Here is a 14302-nt window from a genome sequence, read left to right on the forward strand (position 1 = left end):
AACGTCACCCTCAATGTCACCCAGAGAGACCTCGCCTGGCCATCCGGCCTGAATGAACTACCTGAGCACTCAATGTCATTTGATCAACAACATTTCTACGAATAGCTTGTATTGCCATAGGATCTTGTCACTCCGTATCATCAGAATTTCAACAAAGATGGATGGAGACTATGCTTATATAATTCTCAGCTGTGTCCCCAGAGCAGGAGGCTTTAGTGGTGCAGAGTAGGTACTGACTGGAATAAAGACAAGAATGATTGAGAAATCTGGGCCAACTGCTGGACAATAGGCAGAGAGAGAGAGAGAGAGAGAGAGAGAGAGAGAGAGAGAGAGAGACCTTGGAACACTCAATCTTAAATGTGATGTCTTCCTAAATCCCTCCCCTCAGAGCTCAGGGAACCCTGCAGAAGAGGAGGCGAAAACAGTGTAAAAGCCAGAGGGGGTGGAGGACATCAAGGAGACAAGGCCCTCTAAATCAACCTGAACAAAGTTCATGTGAACTCACAGAAGCTGAGGCAGCATGCACAGGGCCTGCGTGGGTCTACACCAGATAGGGTCCTAGAGCTGAAAAGAGAAGCGGAGTGCCTCCACCTTTAACCTCGAAGCCATCTCCAATTGATAGCCACTTGCAAATGAAATTGTAGTTTCCTCCAAGGGAGTCTCACTGGGCACACACTACTCATAAGGTAGGCTGCATGCCCAGCAGTAGATGACCGAAAGAAAATGAACTCAGCGGCATCTGGTGCTTCCGTGACTCGTGTCGTATCAAGGCTTTTTTTTTTTTTTTTTTTTTAATTTTATCTTTTTCATTGTTATTTTATGTGCCAGTGCCTACATGTATTTCTGTGTGAGGGTGTCAGATCACCTGGAACTGGAGTTACACACAGTTGTGAGCCACCATGTGGGTGCTGGCGATTGAACCCGGGTCCTTTGAAAGAGCAGTCAGTGCTCTTAACCACTGAGCCATCTCTCCAGCCCATTGTTTTTATTTATCCATTTTTCTCTCTTTTTTGCCCTTCCGGTCTCCAGTTTAGTGTTTCTACGGGACTCCTGAGGGGCTGAACGAGTGGGTCTCTGGGTCTCCATCTGTTCCTTGTGCCTTTTCTTGGGCTCCTTCCCTTCTGATTGTTTAGTCTAATCTGTCAGCTTTTGTTTCATTTATTTTATTGTTATTCCTCAGAAGACGGTTTTCTAATGAGAGACAGAAAGTATGTGGATTCGGATGGCAGGAGAGGCAGAGGGGAAACTGGGAAAAGAGAGAGGGGGTGAAACCATAATCAGATATAGTATACGAGTGGGGAGGGGGTCTATTTTCAATAAAAGGAAAAAGAAAAGAAAATTTGAGGTCAAAATTTATCATGAAATTGTTCAAGAAATGTTCGGTGACAGCACGGTTTCTCACTTTGTGCTCTCAGTGTCTTAAAGGAGAACTGTCTCCCATGGTCTCGGGCATTTGAACACTTAGCCCCGGCTGGTGGTGCTGTGTGTGGATGTTTAGGTGTGGCAGCCTTGCTGGAGGAAGTAGTCACTGGGGGTGAGCTTTGAGACGAACAGCTTCCTGAAAACTTCCAGTTCACTCTTTCTGCTCGGTGCTTGGGCTCAAGATGTGACCTCTCAGCTCCTTGCTCCAGCCACCATGCCTGTCACTTGCTGCCATGCTTCCCTGCCGTGATGGACTCCTGTCTCTCTGTAACTGTAAATAAACTCTTCCTTCTGTACGTTGTTTGGTGTGGTGTTTGAATGAGAATGGCCCCCCACAGACTCATATATTTGGATGCTTGGTCCTCGGGGAGTGGCACTACTTGAGAAGGATTAGGAGGTGTGGCCTTGGTGGAGTAGGTGTGGCTTTGTGAAGGAAGTGTGTCACTGGGGGTGGGCTTCGAGGTTTCAAAAGCCCAAGCCAGTCCCAGCGTCTCTCTCTTCCTGCTGCCTGTGGGTCCGGATGTAGAACTCTCAGCTCCTTCTCCAGCACCATGTCTGCCTGTGTGTCACTGTGCTCCCCACCATGATGATAATGGACTAAACCTCTGAAACAGTAAGCAAGGCCTCAATTAAATGCTTTCTTTCCCTAAGAGTTGCCTTGGCTGTGGTGTCTCTTCACAGCAACAAAACACAGCCTAAGACACTTGGCTATGGTGCTTTGTCACAGCAAGAGGAAGATAACTAAGACAGTGCTCTCTGCATTCCCCAGTCTCCCTGGATTAGAGCAGGGCTGTGATACCTGGAAGGACCTTGGGCACCTATACAGCTGATGGTTGAGGAGTGGACCTGGTAGAAAGGGGAGGCCTCTCCTTGGGGAAGGTACATTCAGAGTACAGGCTGACCCTCCGTCTGCCGGCCGGAACCAGCGTGAAGAAACCTCAGAAGGGGATCACGACGAGGTTCTCAATGAGAAGAGCCATGGAGGTGAGTTTTACCAGAATATTTTAAGTCACCCAGTGAGCCCAGAAATCTGTGCCTCTGGGTGCTCTCTGGAAGACAAGCATCGGGATAAATACGCCACCCACTGAGGAGACCTTGGGCATCTATGTAGGCAGAAGTTTCTGTCCCACCAACAGCTCCCAAATAAACACACTGAGGCTTATATTAATTATAAATGTTCGGCCAATAGCTCAGGCTTATTACTAACTAGCTCTTACAACTTAAATTAATCCATTTCTATTAGTCTATGTGTTGCCACATGGCTCGTGGCTTTACCTGTCCTCCGGCATGTCTTGTTCCCCTGGTGTCTCCACTGACTCTGCCCTTTTCCTCCCAGCATTCTCAGTTTGGCTGTTCTGCCTATACTTCCTGCCTGGCTACCGGCCAGTCAGTTCTTCCTTAACTAATGAGAGTAACACATATTCACAGTGTACAGAAGGATTATTCCACAGCACTTCTAGGAACACATACAGGTTCCAGGACCTGCAGCAGCATCCAGGAGACACACTGGGAACCTCTGTCGATCCCAGCAAGGTCTTTGATCGAGCTAACAAAGCTCATCATCTGTATACCTTTACAGGGCAACCTGCTTCCCTGCTTCCAAAAACATTCCGTCTGGAGAGCTACAGTGTTTGTTGCACTGAGCCTCAGAATTGACAATGGCTTAGTTAACCATCCCAGACTAAGATGAGTGAGACTGGCCAGCTGAGGTGACTGTGAACCTATGTTCCTCCACTCGCTCACTGTGTCACCTGGGACAAACTACCTTATTGTACTATTCTTTCAAATCGATTATAAAAGAATCAGGGCTAGGGAGGTGGTTCAGTAGGTGAGAATATTTGCTGTGAAAGAATGAGGACCTGAGTTCAAATCTCCAGCAGCCATATATAAAAAAGCAAAAACAGGCATGGCCACAGGCAGGTGTAACCCCCACTGTATAGGGTGGGGACAGAGATGGGAGGATCACTCGGCCTTGCTGGCCACCAGCTTAACTCCAGGTTCAGTAAAGACCCTGGGTTGAGGGAATAAGTTGGAGGCTGGTACAGCAGGACACACAACTTCCTCCTCTGTCCTCACACCTACATGTGTGCGTACATCACGCCTTCAGAGAGAGAGAGGAGATAAATGAAATGATACCATCTCAACATGGTAGCCAGGGCTCAAAGAGGTCAATTAACTGAATTTGCTAAGGCATACGTATGAAGCCTTTGGCCAAGAGGAAAGGGTTAATAAATAGTGGTGCTTAAAATTATTGTCATCCTCAGTAAGTTAAAGTGGCTGCCCTGGCATTCTTACTGTGCTGACCACAGAACGGTGGTTCTAAATGTTTAGTTATACGAACCTATCCTCAAAGAGCTGCGTCCAAAGTCCAAAGTTCACCTGGCTTCACTCCGGTTCTCCAGTTCCTTTTGAGAAGCTGTTTAGCAGTCATGGGCGTATAAGCTGACACGGCATTTTATTAACAGCGTGTTAGTACTTCTCTAAGCGCAATGATATTATGTATCCGTAGGATGACTCTCCACTCTTGGGCTATAATTAGGTAATGTCCATTAAACAGCAGTTGCACAATTTCCTTGTAACTTACTGGCATTCCACATGCTAAGGCTGTGTTTTGAACGTGGTTTTGCCTGTGTTATTTTCCCTCTGAATCCCATTGAAGCCTGGGTCACTTGAACTAGAACTCAGATTCACTGCTCTTCGGCGTGGTCAGAGAAGAGGTTCTGAGATCATCTCACTGGAGCCTAGATTCCCCAGAGAGAGAAAGGTTTGGTGGCAATGAGAAAAAGCAAACTCAAGTTGCATTAACTTCTGTGCTCCCCAGGAACAGTGGTAAGAGGTATGATGGAGAGAAGGTCTACAGTGGAGGTCTCCATCTATTCCTCTCCTCAGGGAACCCGGAAGACAGAGAGAAAGACTCTAGGAGTCAGAGGGGCTGGAGGACACCAAGAGGACACGGCCCGCTAAGCAGGGCTCAGCTGGGCTCACAGAGGCTGAAGCGGCACGCACTGGGCCTGCAGGGGGCTGCACCGGGTCCCCTGTGTGTATGTGATGGCTGTCAGCTTGGTGTTTGTGTGGGACTCCCGACAGCGGGAGCGGGTGTGGTTCTGACTCTGGTCTGCTCTTGGGGCTCCTTCCTCCTGTCGGGTTGCCCTGTCCAGCCTCGAGGTGAGGGGTTTTTCCTTGTCTTTTTGTATCTTGTTTTATCATATTTGGTTGTTGTCTCAGAAAAGAGGCCTGCTCTTTTCTGAAGGGAAGCGGATGGATGGGGAGCAGATGGGGGGGGGGGAGGAAGAGGGGAGTGAGGGGTTTCTGGGAGGAGTGAAAGTAAGGGAAACCGTGGTCGGGATATACTTACTGTATGAGAGAAGGATCTATTTTCAATTTTAAAAATAGCTTTAAAAAAAATAGAAGTATGACTTTGAATACGAGGCTCCATGACATGACATTAAATTAATTATTATAAGATTGATTAGCATGACACATACTATTGAGGTTGAAAATCCTTAGCTCATTGACAGATACAGCCTGAGTCTTTTAAGGGGTCAGCTTTGTGATGTGTGTGTGTGTGTGTGTGTGTGTGTGTGTGTGTGTGTGTGTCTGTGTGTGTTGCTCAGGATGGAACCTGAGACTGTATGCATGCAAAGTGAGCATTCAGTACTCCCAGCCCCTGTGCCACTTTATGATAATAAGAGAAAAGTGATTCTGGGATTGATTTCACTCTCAGCGCAAATGCAAGAAAACAGAGGTCTTAGGGGTGGAAGGTTTCCTCAGGAGTAGACTATTCGCCTAGCAAATGCAAGGCCCTGGGTTCAATCCCCAACACAAACAAGGAAGGGAGGGAGGGAGGGAGGGAGGGAGGGAGGGAGGGAGGGAGGGAGGGAAGAGACTTAAAAAAAATCTTAAAATTGGATGCTTTCTGAAGATAAAGAGCAGCATTCTAAGAAGGGATCACATGATACATTAAGTATGTATTTGCACTAGTTTAGACAATTTACAGCGGGACAGCACCACACGAACCTTGAGCAGCAGTTGCTTAGAAATACGTAATTTATACACTCCATTAAGAGACCGCTGAGCAGCATAGCAAAAGCCCAACCCCAACGCTGAGTCGGAAGCAGAGCTAACTATTGGTCCTGCTCAACTCACATCCTTAAAAAAGCCACATCCTCACGCAGCAGTGATAACGGATGCTGGCACCTGGGGCTCAGCCACCTCCTCGGGAAAATTTCACCAAGATGGTGAAGGGGGGCCTGGCTCCCACAATTGCTCCTCAACTCCTCCACACCTCTCCAAGTTCCATTTGCATTTCCATCCAGTTACACCTCACTCGGTTCCTCACTACAATTTATAGCAAACTTGGCAAAGTCTCTGTTCTGTGTTATCTTATTAAACCTTTATGAAAAATCAATAGCATTCCATCATCTGGGAGGGCTGTTTCTCTAAGGGAGAGATCTGAACGGCAAGAAATTTTCACTTTCTAAACTAGGGTCCGATACATAGGAATCTCTTTTCATTTTCTAAGCTAGGGTCCAATGCCTGGGAATTTCTTTTGTTTTTTTTAAATATGGCATTTTGCTGTGCATGGCACATGCCTGTGGTCTCAGTGCTAGGCACTGGAAGTAGAACGTCCAGGCGTCCAAAGTCACACTAGGCAACAATACCAAGTTCAAGACCAGCTTGGGCTAAATAAAACCCTGTCTCAATTAATTAGCAAAGCTGTTTCGGGACTTAAAACCTTGTGTAAATGAACTGGACAGAAAACAGCAGAACAAAGCTTTCATAATCTGTCTTTCCCCTATGTCTCAGCGGCCGTGCCCCAGAACGGTGCCACAGTCTCTAGACCGTGGCAAACCCAGGAAGCTGCTGTGCCAATGTAGCTGATCTCAGCGGAGAGGAGACAAGTCTTAGCAGTTGTGCCAGGAGAGAGGGAAGCAGTGCTGGTACCCAGAGGACACACTGAGCTCAAGAGCTCAGACCTCTCAGAGGCTGCCATCCCAAGGCTGCCATCCCAAAGCTGCCATCCCAAAGCTCCTCACCCACCCCTTCCTACTCAGGGCTTTGTTAGAGCTTTGCATTTTCAAAGAAATGGTCAACTGTTACTTCCTCGTGATCTCCAATGCAGTTCCTTCTCTGCTTCCTGCCCAGAAGGTAGGAGTTTTAACAGATTTCGATCCAAGAAGCTTTTTTCTTAATTATTTATTTTCATTATATTAGCATTGGTATTTTGCCTGCATATATGTCTATGTAAGAGTGTCAGATCTTGGAGTTATAGACAGTTGTGAGCTGCCACGTGGGTGCTGGGAATCGAACCTGGGTCCTCTGGAAGAGCAGTCAGTACTCTTAACCGCTGAGCCATCTCTCCAGCTTCATTGATCCAAGAAGCTTTTAGGGGCTGGAGAGATGGCTCAGCGGTTAAGAGCACTGCTTGCTCTTCCAGAGGTCTTGAGTTCAATTCCCAGCAACCACATGGTGGCTCACAACCATCTGTAATGAGATCTGGTGCCCTAAATATGAAAATTAAAAATACTTTAAAAAAAAAAAGAAGCTTTTAAAGGAAAAATTTAAGCCAACTCAAGAACTAAGAGAGGAGACTACACTTACCTAGTATGCCAAGGTCCTCAGTTCAATATTCAACACTGAAGTCAGAGAGAGAGAAGTGGGGGGGAGGGAGAGGGAGGGCTCAGCCAGCCTGCAGTCACTATGCACAGCACTGTCTTCCTCTTGGGTCCACTCGAGTCCTAGATCTGGACTCCTCACTACTAGAGGACATCTCCAGTTGACTGTGGACCCCTTAAATCCTAGTGTGTACAAACCCGACCTTGTGTCCACCTCCCCCGCCTCTTGCTCTGGAGACTGCTCAGTGGTGTGTGTTGCTATTCCCAGGTAACTTGAGCCAGAAATCTGAGACCCTAACTAGAACACTCTTACCTTCTCTTGACCCCAGCTCATCTTCACAGCCTTCAACACCTCTTCTGGGACACGACAAGTAGTTTCCTAACTGTCCTCGTGGCCTCCTGGGTGGCCCACAGATGTGCATGATTAATACTCACACCGAAAAGAATGCTGACTCCATTCCTCTGAAATCCTTCTGTGGCTCCATCAGTGTCCTCTACCTGCAAGGCGCAGCCCAGTTCTTCTGTGATAAGGAGGAGAATTGTGATCCAAATGTGTCCTCCAAAGCTTATGTGTGGAAATGTGGTCTCCAAGTTTATATACAACGCTATTTCAAGTTGGGGACCTAGGGGGATGGTCCATGCAATCAGATGAGGTCAAGGGAGTAGGGTCTCCACAGCAACGCTGATGGCTTTATAAGAGATGAGCCCTAAACTCACACCCTTGTTCTCTCTCTCTCCACCCTCCTTCCACTGGGTTATAACAGAGCAAAATGACCCTTATCAGATGCTGACTCCACATTCCTGACTTCCCAGCATCCAGAACTGTGAGCCAAATGAGCTTCCATTCTTCCTAAATCACCTGATGACAGATATTGAGTTATTACATCAGAAAAATGGACTAAGACGAGGACCCAAACCCCTTCTGTTCATCAGTCTATTACCACCATTTCCAAACCACTCTGTGTGAACCAGCCATACATGCCTAACAAATGGAGTCAAAGATTCTTTTAAAAAACAAAACAAAAAAAACCCTATCTTGAATCAAGGGATCTGGCAACCTGGTTTTGCTCTTTTTAAAATATGCTTTACAAAGAAACAAACCACAGTGGGCTGAAGAGACAGCACAGCAGCAATGTCCTCTTATAGCTCTTCCTGGGGACTGGAGTTCAGCTCCCCTCACTCATACTCAGAACACACACCATACAGCTGACAATCGCCTATAACTCCAGAAAGACTCAGCACCTTTGTCCTCTGTAGGCACTTGCATGCATGCACACGCCCATGTGTACGCATACTTACATTTCAAAATAATAAAAACAAATGATTTTTAAGACAGATTTTGAAGTACGGAGGCCATACCTTTTTTTTTTTTTTTTTTCCAACAGTGTGTGTCTCCCCTTTGACCTTAGGTGGTGACCTTCCTGATGGGGAGACAGTAGCTGAAAAGTCCAATAAAGATGATCAACTTAAACAGTCTATGCCAGGCTCAGGCCATGGCTCCAGAGAGAACAGAGCATTAAGAAGAAACAACAGGGGGCTGGAGAGATGGCCTACAACATATGTGGAGTTTTCTGAATATGGAAGTAGAAAAATGGAAGCATTAGGTAAGAGGCAGGAACAGGATTTGAACCCACACGACAGTCCTTAACTATCACCCTTCTAATCGCTTAAAATCTGGCTTCTCTTCAGATCATCAATATCCTTAGCCCTTTAGAAGTTCTCCAAGGGTTCCCTCATTTTGTCTGCAGAGACTTCACAAACCATACTCTGCTGGCTGACTCACCCCTTTCTTCCTCTGAATGGGACAGTTTCCTAAGCTCCGTGCCTTCCTACAGACACTCTACCCTCCCTCCAGAGATTGTATCCCACAGTAGTGCAAATGTGCACACTTCTATTCCTGTTTGTGTTCGAAGCCTCAGCCAAGCTTTGCTTCCTCCCTAGATCTTCCCAGGCATTAAAAGCTAGAATTGACTATACCTCAGGATTGACCTGGGAATATCAGAAGTGACTTACAGCTTCCAACACTTAAAAAGTTAATAAAATGAGTTAAGTGGTGGTGGCTCACACCTTTAATCCAGCACTCAGGAGGCAGAGGCAGGTGGATCTTTGTGAGTTTGAAGCCAGCCTGGTCTACAGAGCGAGTTCCAGGATAGTCAAGGCTGCACAGAGAAACCCTGTCTCAAAAAAACAAAAGCAAAATAAAAAAGTTAATAAAATGATTTTAAATTTACTAAATAAAAAAAAAAAAAATCTCCTGAGCCTGTGATCACCAAACCACGTAAATCCTAAGAGTAATCTTTAAGATGAGCAACTGGGGGAAAATGTAGAGCGTACTGACAAAAGACAGCAAATCCATTCTCCTATGTAACAGTTACTAGAAGTCAAGGTTTTCTCAAGAAAAGAGTCAACAAATGTCTTGGCAGTGAGTTAGGAAAGTCAAATTTAGTTACAGCACTATTATCATAGAAAGGAACTGGCCCAGTAGGCTGGTCTTCTCAAACCACTCAGCTTATCTTGATGTGCCCCCTGAAGGGAATACAATTTTTCTCTGCCTTTGACCTTGATTACCATGGGGAAAAGCCGTAAATGGGATGCTTTTTTTGATGATAGATAAAACATGTGTACTGATGCGTCACACAATGTGAGCATGATTCTCCAAGGGTTTGAGTGTTTAGTCATTCTTCGGCCAGTACAGAACCATCCCCTTTCTGATGAAGCTATGTTTATAAATATGGCTGATTGTGAAGCACTTGCAGAGATGCGGAGTTTTCGCTGCTTTATAATCAGTCAGTCATATAACACCAAATCATGACAGTTCATGAAGAACCCCACTCCGGAGAGAGATGCAGAAAGAATAGTGTTGTTATCTAGTATTCTAAACATAAATAGTTCCGAGCTGCTGATAATGGGGAAACCTTGCTGTAATGAAGACTGTCTGAAAGAGCTGTGCATATATCCAAAACTGAAGAGGAAACACTCTGGGGAAACAACTGAGTCCTGCAATGGTGAAGTGTGATGGGGCTCTTGTTAGCAAAGGTGTTGCAGTCCTAATCAAATAAACAGGCATTCCACTGCACATGTCCAGAGCCACTAAGTCTTTGGGGTTTTTTCCCCCATTTATATCAGATGTACTATACTCCCTTGACTTTTTATTACATGTTTACTGTGATCACATCATATATCAAGTATGTTACAGGGAGACCTAGTGTCAGATTAATGCAATCTTCCCAACTTTAATCTTGTACTCTTTTATAAATCAGAACGCAATGTGCTGAAAGAGTCTCTATCCCTTCCTGTGAGGCGAAAACGTTTGCCTTAGCGTGATAATTACAACATAAACCTCAAATAAGCATTTAGGAGCATGAAATCAAAAATATAGAATCAAAATTATTAAGAAGCAATCATCTTCAATCAGGCTATTCACATCTGTCTGTGTTTTCAAATCAGCCTGTGAGAGTTAATTTTATATAATCTATACATTTGCCATCCAAATATTTGAGTGGACAACCATGGCCAGCTCACTGGAGGAAGAGAGTGAGAAGCTGAGATGGAAGTTCATGTCCTTTTGGTTTGGTTTGGTTTGGTTTGGTTTGGTTTGGTTTGGTTTGGTTTGGTTTGGTTGTTGTTAAGAGTTTTTGTTTGTTTGTTTGTTTTGTTTTTAATATCAAGAGAATCTAAAAGAAAATACAGGATTCACAAAAATGATCTCACATAATTCAAAATTGGTTAAAAGGACTTAAGCAGGTTTCTCTCTCCCTGTGTGTGTGTGTGTGTGTGTGTGTGTGTGTGTGTGTGTGTGTTTTATTTTGTTTTGTTTTTTGGCATAATCAGAAGAAAGGGAAAACTAGACATCCTTCTGTTGAGCAGACTAGAAACAGATTCTCACTACAGAGTCTAACTTGGAATCTCTAAATTGGATGTTTTGATAAAGCACACCATATCAACTGATGAGCCCACGAACAAGACGGCACAGATCTGGCTGCAAGGAACCTCATTTTAGCTGAGATGATCACAATGATGAACAAGCTTATCATAACTTCACAAAGTGTTATAAGGGGAAAAAAAATTATGAAAACCCCACATACCTATGAGGTAGCATAACATAAAATGATGGTGAAGGGTGCCAACCAGCCAACTATCACTAATTCCATATTTGGCCAAAACCAAGGCAATTCCTAAACTATTCTGAACTATTTAGGAAAGAAAGGCACTAAACTTCTTTGAGTAAGTAGTCAGGTTAGACATGGTGTTAACATGAGCTTCTGTACCCCAAACTCTGGATGGCAATGAAGTTGCCATCCACTCGTCTGGTAGACCAGGTTTGTTTTACAAAGGCTGTTTCATTGGACTCTGAGCAGCATATATAAGTAACATTATCTTCCCTCTGACAATGATAGCATTTTGCATGCACGAAGTAAAACAGGAATTAACAAAATTCCAATCGCTTTCTAAGATGATAAATAGTGAGCCAGCTTGAGGAAGAGATCTCCCAGGGTGTGCGGAAAAACCTGCCGCTGAAGGCAAGCTCGCCGGATGTGGAGCTCGGTGCAGGCATAAACAGGAAATCCAGCGCTTGCACGGGGACTGACAGACGGGTTTGGAATGGTTCCTCTGAAGTGGGCACAGTGTTTGACCCTTGGCAAAGCAGGAGCTCGTGTTTGTCACATTTTATTTTCACATCTGTGCCATCCCTGTCCTCAAAATCCAAAGTCCTTGGAGACATCTATGAAAAATACCATACACAAAACAACCACAAAATTAACTTCTTAGTGCAATAACAGAGGTGTGAATGATATTCTCATTCCTTCCATAGCTGCCTCCTGGATGGCATAAAAAAAAAGAAAAAGAAAGAAAGAAAGGAAGGAAGGAAGGAAGGAAGGAAGGAAGGAAGAAAGAAAGAAAGAAAGAAAGAAAGAAAAGAAAGAAAGAAAGGAAGGACAAGAAACATTGTCAGGGCAGAGTTTCAAATTCTAATACAGTAGCTCGTTCCAGGGAAGGCTGTCACAGGCCTTGACGCAGGAAGTCCACTGCACCTTTCTAGGGCAATGTATTTTTCTTTAAACTTAAATATGGGAGCCAAAACTTTGAATCTCATATGCTAACACAAGGAAGGTCAATATCCCTATAAAACATAGGAAGTCAGAACCTGCTCTTAGCAAGTTTATCAAAGTGGCCCCATTTATCAGATCAATTGAGACGACAAAATTTCCCAGGGTAGTAGAGAGGAGTCCAATTTGACGTGCTCATAAAGCACCCATACTAATCTCTCACTGAGGACATTACATATCAGTAAAATTGAGCTCTGTGTCAAGCCATACGACATTGCTCAGTACCATTATGATCCCATCCCAAAACAAAGGCTATTTCTGCAGAAAACAAGGTCAATACATCATGTTTTCTTAAGCGTTTGAATTGAATCATTACGAGATAACTCTTTTTTTTCTAAAGCTTCATTAAAAAACTTGAAGTAAGGTCATTTCAAAACGACACAACAAATGACGAATAGTTATTTTAAAGGCATAAAATTAAGCCCAATGTGACATAAAATGGTTTCTCAATACTCTACTTACATAGAAAATAATTGGTAAGCTTGCACTTGTGAGGGTCCTTTATATTTTTACCAGACCTTGAATTTTAGGACAAATTAATAAGTAGTATGTTATTAATATCTTATTTGTTCAAGTATATTACCATAGGAGAAAGTGTAATGAGCAACAACTGAATACAAGGACAGTTTTCTAGATTCTTCTTTAGTTAGCGATATTGTCGAGACCCTTCATGTTAGTATTGTTATCAGTGGCAAAAACAACTCTCTAACAATGCAGTCTGTGCATCTGGAATGTATAAGGGTGTGCCATAGTGAGGCCAAAGGAAGACAGCAAAGCATGGGGTTCTCACTTACGTATATTAATCCTGAATAGACAGGACCTGATATCGCAGTGCCTCAGAGGAAGAAAACAAAACCATGACCACGTAAACATCCCCAGTGAGGAGCCAGGGAGACTCAGAGGCTCTGTCTGCAGAAGGAGATAGCAGTCCTATCCATTCATCCATGACTCACCCCCATCAGAGAAGAGGGTCTGCTTTTGGCTTACTGGGTGTGGAGCAGGGAGTATAACAGTACGCGGGCAAGTCATTTAACACAGAGCATAACTGGTCAACACCCCCCACTTCCCTGGCTTCTTGTTCTCCGTTTTCCACGAGTGCTAAGTGCCTGAAGTGCATGCAACAGGCGTTTATAAAGGGCTGGTCTTGGCTGGCGAGAGAGAGTCGAGCACCTCAGCGGTGACACCGGTGACACCGTATAAACTTCGCTACATGAAATCCTGGAAGTTGATGTAAACAGCTTTTAATAGCAGCGAACATTTGTCCCCTTTGTTTAGACCATCTGGATGACCCATTGTGTTCAGTCAACACTCGGTGCCGCCGGGTGACAGTTGATATATGTTAAGTACAAGCAAAGTGACTTGGTCCACTCTGGGGACCTTAAAGGGAACTTTTCGGTGTTTTGTGGAGTATTCTGTCGCCTGCATCCTTAATGGCTGTGTGCCAAAGTCCTCTGGCCTTTTTTTTTTTTTTTTCCTTTATCAAAGGAGAGTTTTGCTTTGACTGTTTGAAAGGTTAGGAAAACTATGCCAAAGTTCTTCCAGGCAGCCTGGAGAGCTCAAGCTGACAGGAATGATTTTCAATATGGAGGAATGAATAAAGAACTCCTGGGATCCTAGGCTCTGCTTGTTTAACATGCACCGTGACTGACAAACAAGCCCTTAAAACACCGCTGAAGAAAGCCTCACCATAAGGCAGCTGGCTCGCAGAAAAGGGGAGATTATTCCCACCTAGGCACCCCCTCACCTGCAGACACTGCATGATGCTCTGTGCATATGCCTGTCCGCATTCTCATGCACAGGGGCCTCGCTGCTGCTCATCCTGAGGTGGCCTGCCGCAGACTTACTCAGCTGAGATCTGCCACTACAAAAGGAGAGTGCCAACTCAACTCGATGAAGGCTGCCATGTAGAAAGATTACCCAAGCAGAGTTGGTACCCGGCACACAATGAAAGGGCCTAGAATCTGCCCAGGCGCTCTCAGCAGCTGGTTTGGCTGTTGTGGAACATCTGTGGCCTGCTTAACAATGTGCTGCTGGACTCTTCCTACCCCCGAGTGTCACTGCTGTCTGAGTGACTCTGAGTGAGTCTTGCTGCAGAATGGCAGCCGGGGAGCAAGGAGTGCTGGAGGTAAAAACAGCCTTGGTGTTTTGTTTCTGTGC

The sequence above is a fragment of the Onychomys torridus genome, chromosome 11 (assembly GCF_903995425.1).
Source record: "Onychomys torridus chromosome 11, mOncTor1.1, whole genome shotgun sequence".
NCBI classification, from domain to species: domain Eukaryota; kingdom Metazoa; phylum Chordata; class Mammalia; order Rodentia; family Cricetidae; genus Onychomys; species Onychomys torridus.